Source organism: Rhinopithecus roxellana, chromosome 16 (genome assembly GCF_007565055.1).
Source record: "Rhinopithecus roxellana isolate Shanxi Qingling chromosome 16, ASM756505v1, whole genome shotgun sequence".
Lineage (NCBI taxonomy): Eukaryota > Metazoa > Chordata > Mammalia > Primates > Cercopithecidae > Rhinopithecus > Rhinopithecus roxellana.
The window spans coordinates 72,575,410-72,588,856 of NC_044564.1; the positions used below are offsets into that span (position 1 = coordinate 72,575,410).

At 41.4% G+C, this 13,447-nt stretch overlaps 1 protein-coding gene and 1 long non-coding RNA gene across 6 annotated transcripts in view; one reads left to right on the forward strand and one right to left on the reverse strand.

The window, feature by feature from the left end:
• Nucleotides 1–6,802: 6,802 nt before the first annotated feature.
• LOC104666378 lies at nucleotides 6,803–8,240 on the reverse strand. Its single transcript, XR_748546.1, has 2 exons — nucleotides 8,063–8,240; nucleotides 6,803–7,033 (listed from the first exon to the last, which is right to left on the reverse strand). It is a non-coding gene; the product is annotated as an uncharacterized LOC104666378 (long non-coding RNA).
• FOCAD (focadhesin) overlaps nucleotides 7,724–13,447 on the forward strand; it is a 327,680-nt gene continuing 321,956 nt past the window's right edge. The window contains exons 1-2 of one of the 5 annotated variants that reach the window (XM_030919604.1): nucleotides 7,730–7,779; nucleotides 8,710–8,763. The gene's annotated coding sequence lies outside the window, so the exon portion shown is untranslated. Of the gene's footprint in view, nucleotides 7,780–7,933; nucleotides 8,043–8,709; nucleotides 8,764–13,447 lie in introns of those variants that run through there. The other 4 variants (XM_030919601.1, XM_030919605.1, XM_030919602.1 and 1 more) reach the window with 4 other exon arrangements.

A 13,447-nucleotide genomic window follows, 5' to 3' on the forward strand; every position in this document is an offset into this window, starting at 1 on the left:
AAAATACTGGCAAACCGGATTCAGCAGCACATCAAAAAGCTTATCCACCATGATCAAGTGGGCTTCATCCCTGGGATGCAAAGTTGGTTCAACATTCGCAAATCAATAAACATAATCCAGCATATAAACAGAACCAAAGTCAAGAACCACATGATTATCTCAATAGATGCAGAAAAGGCTTTTGACAAAATTCAACAGCCCTTCATGCTAAAAACTCTCAATAAATTCCGTATTGATGGAACGTACCTCAAAATATTAAGAACTATTTATGACAAACCCACAGCTAATATCATACTGAATGGGCAAAAACTGGAAAAATTCCCTTTGAAAACTGGTACAAGACAGGGATGCCCTCTCTCACCACTCCTATTCAACATAGTGTTGGAAGTTCTGGCTAGGGCAATCAGGCAAGAGAAAGAAATCAAGGGTATTCAGTTAGGAAAAGAAGAAGTCAAATTGTCCCTGTTTGCAGATGACATGATTGTATATTTAGAAAACCCCATCGTCTAAGCCCAAACTCTCCTTAAGCTGATAAGCAACTTCAGCAAAGTCTCAGGATACAAAATTAATGTGCAAAAATCACAAGCATTCTTATATACCAGTAACAGACAAGCAGAGAGCCAAGTCAGGAATGAACTTCCATTCACAATTGCTTCAAAGAGAATAAAATACCTAGGAATCCAACTTACAAGGGATGTCAAGGACCTCTTCAAGGAGAACTACAAACCACTGCTCAGTGAAATCAAAGAGGACACAAACAAATGGAAGAACATACCATGCTCATGGATAGGAAGAATCAATATCGTGAAAATGGCCATACTGCCCAAGGTTATTTATAGATTCAATGCCATCCCCATCAAGCTACCGATGAGTTTCTTCACAGAATTGGAAAAAACTGCTTTAAAGTTCATATGGAACCAAAAAAGAGCCCACATTGCCAAGACAATCCTAAGTCAAAAGGACAAAGCTGGAGGCGTCACGCTACCTGACTTCAAACTATACTACAAGGCTACAGTAACCAAAACAGCATGGTACTGGTACCAAAACAGAGCTATAGACCAATGGAACAGAACAGAGTCCTCAGAAATAATACCACACATCTACAGCCATCTGATCTTTGACAAACCTGAGAGAAATAAGAAATGGGGAAAGGATTCCCTATTTAATAAATGGTGCTGGGAAAATTGGCTAGCCATAAGTAGAAAGCTGAAACTGGATCCTTTCCTTACTCCTTATACGAAGATTAATTCAAGATGGATTAGAGACTTAAATGTTAGACCTAATACCATAAAAACCCTAGAAGAAAATCTAGGTAGTACCATTCAGGACATAGGCATGGGCAAGGACTTCATGTCTAAAACACCAAAAGCAATGGCAGCAAAAGCCAAAATTGACAAATGGGATCTAATTAAACTAAAGAGCTTCTGCACAGCAAAAGAAACTACCATCAGAGTGAACAGGCAACCTACAGAATGGGAGGAAATTTTTGCAATCTTCTCATCTGACAAAGGGCTAATATTCAGAATCTACAAAGAACTCAAACAAATATACAAGAAAAAAACAAACAACCCCATCAAAAAGTGGGGAAAGGATATGAACAGACATTTCTCAAAAGAAGACATTCATACAGCCAACAGACACATGAAAAAATGCTCATCATCACTCGCCATCAGAGAAATGCAAATCAAAACCACAATGAGATACCATCTCACACCAGCTAGAATGGTAATCATTAAAAAATCAGGAAACAACAGTTGTTGGAGAGGATGTGGAGAAATAGGAACACTTTTACACTGTTGGTGGGATTGTAAACTAGTTCAACCATTATGGAAAACAGTATGGCAATTCCTCAAGGATCTAGAACTAGATGTACCATATGACCCAGCCATCCCACTACTGGGTATATACCCAAAGGATTATAAATTATTCTACTACAAAGACACATGCACACGTATGTTTATTGCAGCACTATTCACAATAGCAAAGACTTGGAATCAACCCAAATGTCCATCTGTGACAGACTGGACTAAGAAAATGTGGGACATATACACCATGGAATACTATGCAGCCATAAAAAAGGATGAGTTTGCGTCCTTTGTAGGGACATGGATGCAGCTGGAAACCATCATTCTTAGCAAACTATCACAAGAAGAGAAAACCAAACACCGCATGTTCTCACTCATAGGTGGGAACTGAACAATGAGATCACTTGGACTCGGGAAGGGGAACATCACACACCGGGGCCTATCATGGGGAGCGGGGAGGGGGGAGGGATTGCATTGGGAAGTTATACATGATTAAATGATGAATTGATGGGTGCTGACGAGTTGATGGGTGCAGCACACCAACATGGCACAAATATACATATGTAACAAACCTGCACATTATGCACATGTACCCTAGAACTTAAAGTATAATAAAAAATAAAAATAAATAAATAAATAAAAAGAAATTGCTAGCTTAGATCAATCATATTTTATCCCTTGGGGTGGGGAACATTGCTGAGTCAAATAAAAATTTGGATTATTTTAGCATGGGGATTACATAGATGTCAATATTAGTAAGGATCTGATATTGTCTTGTTATTAAGAAAAGTGATTGGTTGTCGTTAGTAGGGATACATGGCTACATCATTCTTATTGCCTGAGCTGACCTTGAGCAAACTACCAAGCATGTGAATGAGGTCATCCTAGACCAGCCAAGCTTTAAGCTGACTGCAGACATGTAAAGAGATCCAGGAGGGACCAGCAAAACCAGCGTAAATATGAATTTCCTAGGAAACCACAGGATCATGAGAATGAATAAATGTTTGTGATTGTAAGCCATTAAGTTCTGGGGTGGTTTGTTACACAGCAATCTCTAATTGTTATAGGTGACCAAGGTAAGTGTGTCAGATATTCTCTTTTTGCCCCTTCACAGTGCTGCAGGAGGCTGAATTATATGAACTGCAGCACAGGCTCCCCTTGCTTCAGGAGATCAAGAGGGAGGAGACTGAGGGAAGTGAAGATATTAATTCCCTGAACCCTCTCCCTGTAGTGTCACTGTGGACTGGCTGTGTTACTTGACCAAATGCCCCAAACACAGCTTCTTTGTGTTTTGTAACTACTCTCTCTCCTTTCTGCTTTCAGCTCAGGGGTGATTTGGGGCACCCAATGTTACTGAGTCTGCCTTGTGATCTCTTTAATCCCTGCTCATACCTCTGTTTATAGGCTTTTATTAAACTCTTCAATTTTTCCTAATTTGATTGTACCATCTGTTTCTTGCTGGGATCCTGACTGATAAAGAAGGCCTTATCCAGAAGGTAACATCTCAGCAAAGACTTGAATGATCTGATGGAATGAGTCACAAAGGTATCTGGGGAGAAATGCCAAGATCTTGCAGCAGCCAGGAGGCAGGGTGAGTAAGCTGGGGAGGTGTGTAGAAGACAAGGTCAAAGGGGCAACAGACACTCTGCGTGTGTGTGTGTGTGTGTGTGTGTGTGTGTGTGTGTGTGTGTGTGTGGATGGAGGTGTGTGGTGCAGGGGAAGGAGATCACATATGGCCTTGCTGGCTTTTGTAAGGACTTTGGCTTTTACTTAGAAAGAAATGGGGAGCCACTGGAGCCACATACATCTAATTAAATCTAATAAGATTGCTTTCCGTGATTCCGTGATGTGCTGACACTGGAGCTCTGTGATTTAGTACTGAATTTCTCCTCCCAGTCTTCCTGCCTGATGATGAATGCGTGGGCGTGTTAAGCCAGCCCAGCATGCTTGGGCCTGAGTTCAAGGCTTTGTGTCTCTCTCCTGATGCTGTGGGTGACATGACCTTCCTTACAGTACAGGATTCAGACTACAGTGTCTTTTTTTTTGTTAGCATATTCTTTTCAGCTCTGTTAATGACTTGGGAGTGGGCACATTTTTCTTGCTCTTTTTTTTGTTGTTGTTAAAGTCAATAGGCCCTTCTACACTGACTTCAAAACGTGTACTTATCTAAAGGGTCTTATACAATAGAGAACTGCTTAACTACTTCAGTGGAAATAATACAAGGAGTTGAACAGAAATACTATCTGCCTGCCTACCTCTTAAAGACGGTAGTTTGTCTTAAATATTTAAAAGGCAGAGTTTTGCATGTATAATTCCAGAATATATAGATTTGAAAGTTGTTTTAATCCTTCAATTGAAATTTGCATCAGAGCTGGGCCTTCTGGAATTAAGTCTAGTGCACCCTCCACAGGTTACATGAATGAAGGTGATTCTCTTATAACCCCTATGAAGGACCACCCTCTCTCTGCTGTTTCTCAGAAATATTCCTCAGGCTGAAAGTCAGTCAACCAGCTGTGTAGAGCTACAAACATCTGCATCAGATGTAGGTTTGCCCAACTAAGTTAAACTGATCTTTCCTAGGTTATACCTGAATCGAAATTTAACTATAAATTGTAGCTACATTCCTTCAGGCTCCATTCTTTGCTTTCAGCTCAGAAGGAAAGTAAGCTATTTAGTTATATGATTAATTAGGCAGGCAGAATCCTTTTCCTCCTGGCTAACAACATAGATGGACTATTAGAACCTGTTCTAATGTTTTTTGTCCAGCCTTCGCCTTAATTTCTTTTAAAATTTGTTATTATTGGCCGAGCGCAGTGGCTCACTCCTGTAATCCCAGCACTTTGGGAGGCTGAGGTGAGCTGATCATGAGGTCAAGAGATAAAGACCACCCTGGCTCACATGGTGTAACCCCGTCTCTACTAAAAATACAACAATTAGCGGGGCATGGTGGTGCAAGCCTGTAGTCCCAGCTCCTTGGGAGGCTGAGGCAGGAGAATCGCTTGAACCCGGGAGGTGGAGGTTGCGAGCCAAGATTGCATCATTGCACTCCAGCCTGGCAACAGAGCAAGACTCCGTCTCAAAAAAAATTTAAATTTTTAAAAATTTATATCCCAGTGCGTAAAGCAGGCTATTCAGTAGGTATGCAGTAGAAAGAGGATAGGAGTAGGAGTCAGCGAACCAGGGTTCTTATTTTTGTGAAAACTTAATACATTGTCCATATTTTTAATTTCAGAATTTGTCAGAGAAAACTTTGTTATGGACTGGCAACTTCTGAGATCCTTTCTTGTTCTAAAAGTCTATCTCTGTAGTCTTGTCAAAATCAATCTGGTGGCTGCTGACTTGGTCTCCAGAATGAGCTGGCTCCATAAGGCTCTAGAATACGTCTTTCAACTTGGTATCTCCTGTGCCTACCACAGGGCCTGGTATAGCGTTAGATTAAATAAAAGGTGAAATGATCCCTGCTGAATTGCAGTTCCTGTATGGAAGGAGTATACCCCAGGAGGAGGGGGTGAGCCCATGGACTTCCAGTTTAACCCTAGATCTGCAGTAAAAGCCGTCAAGTCGGTTCTAGGCTCCAAGTTTAATAGTCAAGTCCCTCAATCCTGCCCAAAATCTGAATCTAGGATAGGTGTCTGCTATGGTCTAAATGTTTGTGTCCCCCAAAATTAATATGTTGAAGCCTCATCTCCAATGCAACAGGATTAAGAGGTGGGGCCTTTGGGAGGTGATTAGGTTATGACGACTCATGTAGTGCCTTTATAAAAGAGGCTTCAGGTAATCTATTTGCCCCTTCCACCCTGTGATGATACACAGAAGGCACCATCCATGAGGAATGGAACCTGACCAGACACCAAATCTACTGGCACCTTGCTTGGACTTCCCGGCTTGTAGAACTGTGAACAATAAATTTTTATTGTTTATAAATTACCCAGTCTGAGATACTTTGTTATAGCAGCCTGAACATGCTAAGACAGTGTCAAAAGTAGACTCAACATCATTCTTTAAATGGGCATTTCCCTGTGTGTTCCTAAAACCAGGCTTTCTACAACAGAGGCAGTACATTTATTCACTGAGAAACAGGGTGCTTAGATTCAAGTTTTGGCCTGGCCATTAGCTAGGTGCATGACCTTGGTCAAGGTGCTTCACCTGCTGTACCTCAAGTTCCTTATTTATAAAATGTGAGTAATAGCTGTAACTGCCTCATAAAGTTGTTCTGTGGATTAAATAAATTTATATACTTAGAACAGCGCTGTTTACATAGTTATGTGTTAGCCTCAAGAAATATAGGAATAGAAGAAAAAATATTAAAATAGTCCTAAAAGAAATACTCGTGCATTTGGAAGACTGAAAGAGAATATCATCAATGTTCATAAAAAGGGAATTATAAGCCTTATAAAACTCCTTTCACGCAAAGGAAAACAGAGGTTGAACACCTTTAAGTAGGTTCAATATTGATTGAGTGATTGAATGATTGATTGAGACAGAGTCTCACTCCATCAGAGGCTGGAGTGCAGTGGCGCCACCTGGGCTCACTGCAACCTCCGCCTCCCGCGTTCAAGCGATTCTCCTGCCTCAGCCTCCTGAGTAGAGCAGCTGTGACTGCAGGCGCCCAACCCCACGCCGGGCTATTTTTTTTTTTTTTTTTTTTTTTTTTAGTAGAGATGGGGTTTCACCATGTGGCTCAGGCTGATCTCGAACTCAGCCCGCCTTGGCCTCCCAAAGTGCTGGGATTACAGACGTGAGCCAGCCCACCCTGCCCCAAAATTAATTTAGATAAATTCTTAGAGAGTAAATGCATAGTCTGTTATTGGGAAAATTGATAACGTTCTGTGATACATAATTACTTTTCTGAGGTGATGGGGAACCAAACACTTCCTACAAATGAGAGACAGAACTTCTTGTCTACACATTAAAATAACTTTGGAAACTTAGAAAAATATCAATGTCAAGGTCCCGCAGCAGAGCTTTTTCAACCAAGTGACGAGACCCAGGCACTTTTTTTTCCCCCTAAGGGTGCCCCAGTGTTTAGAAACAACTAAGTCAGATATTTTTAGAGTAATTTGCCTTAACTCTTTCATCTTGCGTATAATTTCCATTCTGTCATCCACAACCGGAATTCCACTCCGTTATACCAGTCTCTCCTCATTTTTTCTGCTGGCTCTTTTCAGCGTGTTTCATCGTGGCTGCTGTCTGTCTGTCACAGCCTTCCCATGTGGGAGCTCCCACCCCTCCCCAGGAGAAAATACATGTTTATCATTCAGTAAATATTGGGCAAAATCGTAACAGCAATAACAAGCAATAATTACTCGCGCCAGTTCCCCCTAGATTACATCAACAGAAACACTTGGGCTAGAACGCCCTCAGGACTATCTAACAAGTGGATATACCACAGTGGCGCGGAGAGCTGCAGTGTTCTGTGTTGGCCAAGTGAAGTAAAGACACCAAGCGAAGAACGAAGTGTCTTCGCGGCAAGTCCGCTGTGTGCTTTAAATTTTCTGAATCCTTAATGTTATCAGTATTATTTATTTCCCCCGGGAAACAAAATCTCCAAATACCAAGAAGCCGTTTTGCATCGCCAAAAGCTGCATAGAGGCAGGCTGCCAACAGGACTACCCGGGCACGCTGCAGTGGCATCTCTAGGCAGTTTCCTTTAATATGCTTTTCCTTGGGCTAACTCCTCACTGCGGTGCTGCTCCTCAGCCAGCCCCCGCGCGCAGCCCTCCCCGCGCCAGCTCAGCTGCGGAGCATGGGTCCGCCGCCCACGCCGCCTTCCAACCGCAGTGCGCGGCCTGGGCCTTAGACGCGCGTGCGCGCGAGTCGGGGAGGGCGGGCCGCAGCCGGAGGAGGCGGAACAGGGCCTCGCGATGTGCAGCCCATTGGCTCTCTTCTGCAGTCCCCGCCCCCGGGTGTTCGAGGCGGCGGGGCGGGCCACGTCAGGCAGCCGGCGCTGGGCTGAGTTTGTGGCAGAAGGGAGGTAAGCCGTGCGGGGCGGCGGGCTGCCACCGCTGCCCCCTGCTCGGGAACCGCTGGGTCGCGCCGCCTGCGGCCCGGTCGGCTTGCATGGAGGGCGGCTGAGGCCCTGCGGGGCTGGGGCTGAGCTGGGAGACGGGGCAGTGAGCATGTGGCGGCAAGGCCGCGTCGCGGCGAGGGGGCAGCCGAGAAGGGGGCAGGACCTGCTTTTTGCCCTCGTCCGGTCCTGACGGGGCACTCAGCTTCTGGAGGACTAGGCCTTCTGAGGTTACGGAGCTCCGAGATACCTGGGCAGGGCTGGCTGTGGTGGCTGCGGTGGGACTCAGTGGGATCCCGACTCGGAAGCCGGTCGGCGCGCTTCTTGCATACCTGCTGCAGCAGGTTGCAGTCGTCCCACTCTCCTTCGACCGGTTCCCTAGTTGGGGACCGAGTAGGAGGTTCTGGCCGCGTCCTGCCTGGCCTGGGTGACTCTCTTTCTCATTCCCGGTGACTCACTCAGATCATGTCCACTTATAATGCAAAGGCTTATGGGTGAGCAGGGCCTGTTTTCAGCCTCCTAGTTCTCTGGCTCAGTCCGCGCTTGCGGCAATTACCTGAAGAAAGCGTGTATTAGATGTATGCTTTGAAATTTTCGCAGCAGCTAACGTGTGGAGACGTGCAGTTGTGTTGCACTCACCCTTCATGAGTTTTAGTTTCAGCTGTAGCGTCCTAATCTCTCAGTGTGGTTCCTGAATTTGGAGCTTTTGAAATCAATGAAATCCTGCCAATTTCATGCAGTCATTCATTCATACTTTCCAAACTTTTTTGATGGATTCCTTGATGGTCAGCCTCATACCAGATACTAAAATCGGCATTTCCTGCGTTTTCTTACAGTTTATATGCTAGTTTTATTGTCTAGATTTGAGTTGGAATTTTTTTTTTTTGTTATTTTCAGGTTCTAGTATCCCTTAAACTACGGTGGCTCTGAGGGTGTAATCCTGATAACTGTGTAAGTAATGGCTCTAGGTTTCAGTGGCCTATCTGTAAGAAGGGGAATGGGATTAGTATAATTTTGAGATTTTCAAAGAGAGGAGGGGTAGATGGTATGTTTCCTGAAATGTGTTAGCAGTTAGGAAGTAACTATTTTAAAAACACAGGATGTATTTTATGATTATGTTTTACTGTGTCAACGAACATTGTATCTGTCCACATTCACTTTTTGACTACCAAGCAAGTGCATGTTTACAGTTTTGATTCACATCCAATTCCTGCGTAGAAAGCACTGTGACTCATCTAAATTTTGAAATGTAGTAATCATGAGCTTTTTAGTATTACATACAAAGGTATGATATTGAAACAATTGCATAAAAATGCAATTTTCAAAGCATTTTGACTTGCTTTTATAGATTAGTGGAAGCTAAAACCTCTGCCTTGATTATTTGCTTACTTAATCAATGTTAGGAAGTTACTGTCACGTGGCTAATATTTATCAATATTGTGTCTATTTTAACATTTGTTTCATTAACCCCAAATTTACTGGATTTTAATTGATTGTTGCCTCCAGTTAACGCCTGATAACCAGGTCAATAAATAGTTTGAAATCAAAATTTTCGTGGAGGTGTAACCAGAGTTTTTCATTTGTTGATTGATTGATGGTGCTTACCAGTAAGTGGTTTGGCCTTTCCCCCCACCCCCCCACCCCCGTCTAAAATGATTTATGAAACAGTTAGTCTGAGGCGTAATATTCTTAGCTTCATGATACTTTTGGGATATTGTCCACAAATGATTAGTTGAATTAAATTGTGTATACCACTATCAGGAGTTTGGAAAATTTAAGAAAATATAACTTTTTAAATTTTTGCATTTGCTACATTTTTGTTTGTTTGTTTGTTTTTGTTTGGAGACAGGGTCTCACTCTGTCACCCAGGCTGGAGTGCAATGCTGCGATCTCGGCTCACTGCAACCTCCGCCTCCCAGGTTCAAGTGATTCTCCTGCCTCAGCCTCCTAAGTAGCTGGGATTACAGGTGCATGCCACCATGCCAAGCTAATTTTTGTATTTTTAGTAGAGACGGGGTTTCATCATGTTGGTCAGGCTGGTCTCAAAATCCTGACCTCAAGCGATGCCTTCACGTCAGTGCTACATCTTTCAGTTCTAGAAATGGACCTGATCAAGATTAGAAGGTTAAATGGGAAAATTCAAGAGCTGAGGACATTAGCATTCTAGCGGAAAAAAAAAAAAAAAACCACCATGAGAAATAATAACTATATTTGGAGGAAGTCTAAGGAAATAATAGTGTCAGGATTATTAGTCTATAGCAAAACTTGATCTTAATCAGTTTTTCTTGATGTATAACAATGAACTTGGTTTAAGTACAAAAAGAAAATTAGGGTGATAATTTAAATTTTGATCAAGTTGGTAGTATGTATTTCTTTAGAAGATGAGAAATCTATAGATCTAGAGATGTATAATAAAGTATGCTATACTTACATGAGTATAATATAAGTCTGTGATTCACAATTAGTAATAGATTGATGGAGGTTTTGTTACTATTTCCACATGATAAGAAACAAGATTTGCTAAGCTAATAGGACAAGGGATATTTGTGAATTTCCTCCATGTAAATGATTCAAAACAACAAAATTTTAAGTGATGTGGAAGAGCCCATCTGTTTTCAAAAAATGGATTGACATATAGTTTTTAATAACCCTCTAAGTACTTCTGGCCTCATTGTTTTTTTTTTTTTTTTTTTCCTACTCAGGTCGTGTTGGAAGTAATAAAATTGCATTTATGATTTTAAAAGTTTATATTGGCTTTCATTTAATTAGTCTGAGTTACTTTAGTTTTATATATTTTGAAGATGTTTCAAAACCCTTGACTTTAAATACTGTATAGCTTTCCACTGTTCATAATGGGAAAACATTTCTTTAGGCCAAAGGAAGTTGAGAATTCAACTTGCATAGATGGTCAGTTTGTTACCATTATTTGTTTAAAGACTTATCTTTTCACTTGCCTGGGGACCAATGAAGCATTCCACTGAAGCTCCTAAACTGGAGATTTATGCCTTCGAAGATATCTTCTAATCTCCTTTTGGTCAGATGAGTTCTTGCTAATTTGGTTGATAAGTATGTTGAACAAATGTCATACAGTAATTGTGAGTGTTGTAACTGTAGTTTTATTATGAAGTTTTTTTGGTTGCCAGGGTGTATCTTTCCCTTCTCTCTTGACAGGCCTTTCTATTTGGCCTACCTGCTTTCATTATTTAGTCCTAAGTTCTACTTTGCTTTCCAATCATTGCGCATGTTGGTTTATGTAACCAAACCTGATTTTAGTATATGCTATTAGGACATACACATGGAGAGGAATGGAGGATACTTTTTATTAAATGTTTTTAATTGTTGAAACATTTAAGTAAATGTGATTTTTTAAAGAGTCATAGTTATTAAAGGTATTGTATTCACTATTTTTTATTTATTCCTTTGTTCAGCAAAGACAGCAACTACTTCGATACTAGGTCCTTAAATTTTCTTTAAGGAACTTACAGTATTGCATGGACTCCATAAATAATGCCAAAATACAATGGGATAAACATTATGATTAGTTGTTTACGTAGTATAGTGGGGGATAGAAGAAAACTGTGTGTGAGGTTTGAGGAGATTCAGAGAAGGCTTTATGGAGGAATTTTCATCTCAGTTAAAGTTTGAAAGTGAGTAGGAACTAGTTGGTGATATTAGAGGATAAGACATTCCAGGCACAAGAAAGTAGTGAGGACAAACAGATAGGTTAAAGACAGAACATAGACCCCTAATGTGTTAAGAGAGAGAATAGAGAGATGAACTTTAAGAAGTTAACAAGGGGTAAATAATGAAAGCTCTCTTCCACACCGTGTTAGCCATTTTGAGCTTTATTCTGGAGGCTGTGGTGATCCATGAGTAATAGATTTTAAGTGGAAGAAAGTTAAGATCAGTTTCATGAGGCAATGTGAGGAATGAATTGTAGTGGAGTAAGGCAAAAATTTCCATTACATATGACAGAACTCTGAAAATTCAGTGGTGCTTGAGAGAACAGGATGAATTCCAGATATATTAAGGTGATTGAGTTAGTGGCCAGATGGATGTAGGGGATGAAGAAGTGATGGAGTCAAGGATACCTCCTAGGTTTATGACTTCCCAAGATAGGAATCACATGAGGAATATCAGATATATGGGGAGAATAAGATCAGTAGTCTTGGACATGGGTTTGGGTCACACAATTGGTGCTGTTCAGTGGGCATTTGGCAGCTTTGGTCTGGAGATAAAGAGAGGATTTTAGGCTGGAGATAGAGATTAGGATGCTATCAACTTATAGGTAGTTAAAACAGTGTGAGAATGGATGATGCCTAAGAGAGAGTTTATAGAATAAGAAAGAATAAAACAGAAGGGAAACCCTGGGAAACACCGCCCTGTAGGAAAGATGACTCAGTGAAAAAGACAGAAGGAACAGCCTAATGACACTGGACATCTAGAAGATAAGGAGGGAGAGAATTCAACAAGAAGAGACTGGTCAGATGCCATTGGGAATAGGAGAAAGAGCCAACTACAGTTTTTGGAAGGTTTCCCAGATAGGCCAGGATCATTAATTTGTAATAATACTAGTTCATATGATTCTGTGACTTTTGGCAGCAAAATTCTCTAGAACCAGAGATGATAAGTAGTTGGATTGATACAGTATTTGGATTTTGTTATGTGCATATGGTTAAGAATGCAAAGGAGTTGAAAATATTGTTGAAAGAACGGTCAGAGTGATGGAATGTGAACTTTACACTGGATAGGGATGATGATAGAGCCAGGAGGAGCTGAAAGATTGAGATAACATAATTGGTTAAAATGATTAAAAGTCTGGATGAAGTAAATATACAAGTGTTTGTAGCTAAAAGGGAGATAATGAAAAGGATAGAAATAATCTGGTCAGAGTAGAATATTGGAATTTAAGATTTTTAGGGTATGGATGGCGTGTAGGGTTTGGCTATGGATATAGATGGTAGAAATGGAGGTGTTCAGGAACAATGAGATTGGTGGTGCGTTGGACGAATTGCTCACCCAGATAGCTGTAGATGACTGTTGTACCCAGGGAGGAAGGGTAGAATGTGATCCAAATTTCTGAGGTTTAGATTGCATATGGGTCAGTATATATGAGAGATGAAGATACTTAGATGTTACGCCCTCAAAGGCACAGGGGGTGGGGGTGGGATGGGGCAAGTGGTCTGGAAACATTCTTCTGGGCCTTGGGCTTGGAAGGATGATTAGCCTGTACTGATGGGGGCCACCAAAGAAGGGGAGTTTAGTTTCTATTAGGCCTAGGAGGTACAGGGAGCATCTCGTGAAGAGGCTGAGGATATAAGAAAGCTTATTGACTATGGTATCAGTGTAAAAGCTTGAGAAGGAGTGAGAGAGCGAGGAAAGATTATTTAGAGGAGAAGACAGGTTAGAAAGAGCTTAGATTTGGGTGTAAGGGTGACAGCACTTTTCTGAAGCATATGGATAGCTTTTAGTAGTTTGGACTTTAAATTTTTTTTTTTTAAAGGTATGGAAGAGAATTTATTTAGCTTTGTGAGGCTTTACTTCATAATATACATACCCTTGGCACAGGAGGGGCCCCATTAAAGTTTCATAAACTGCTTAAAAAGTAAATATGTTGATTTTATGAGGCTTTGAG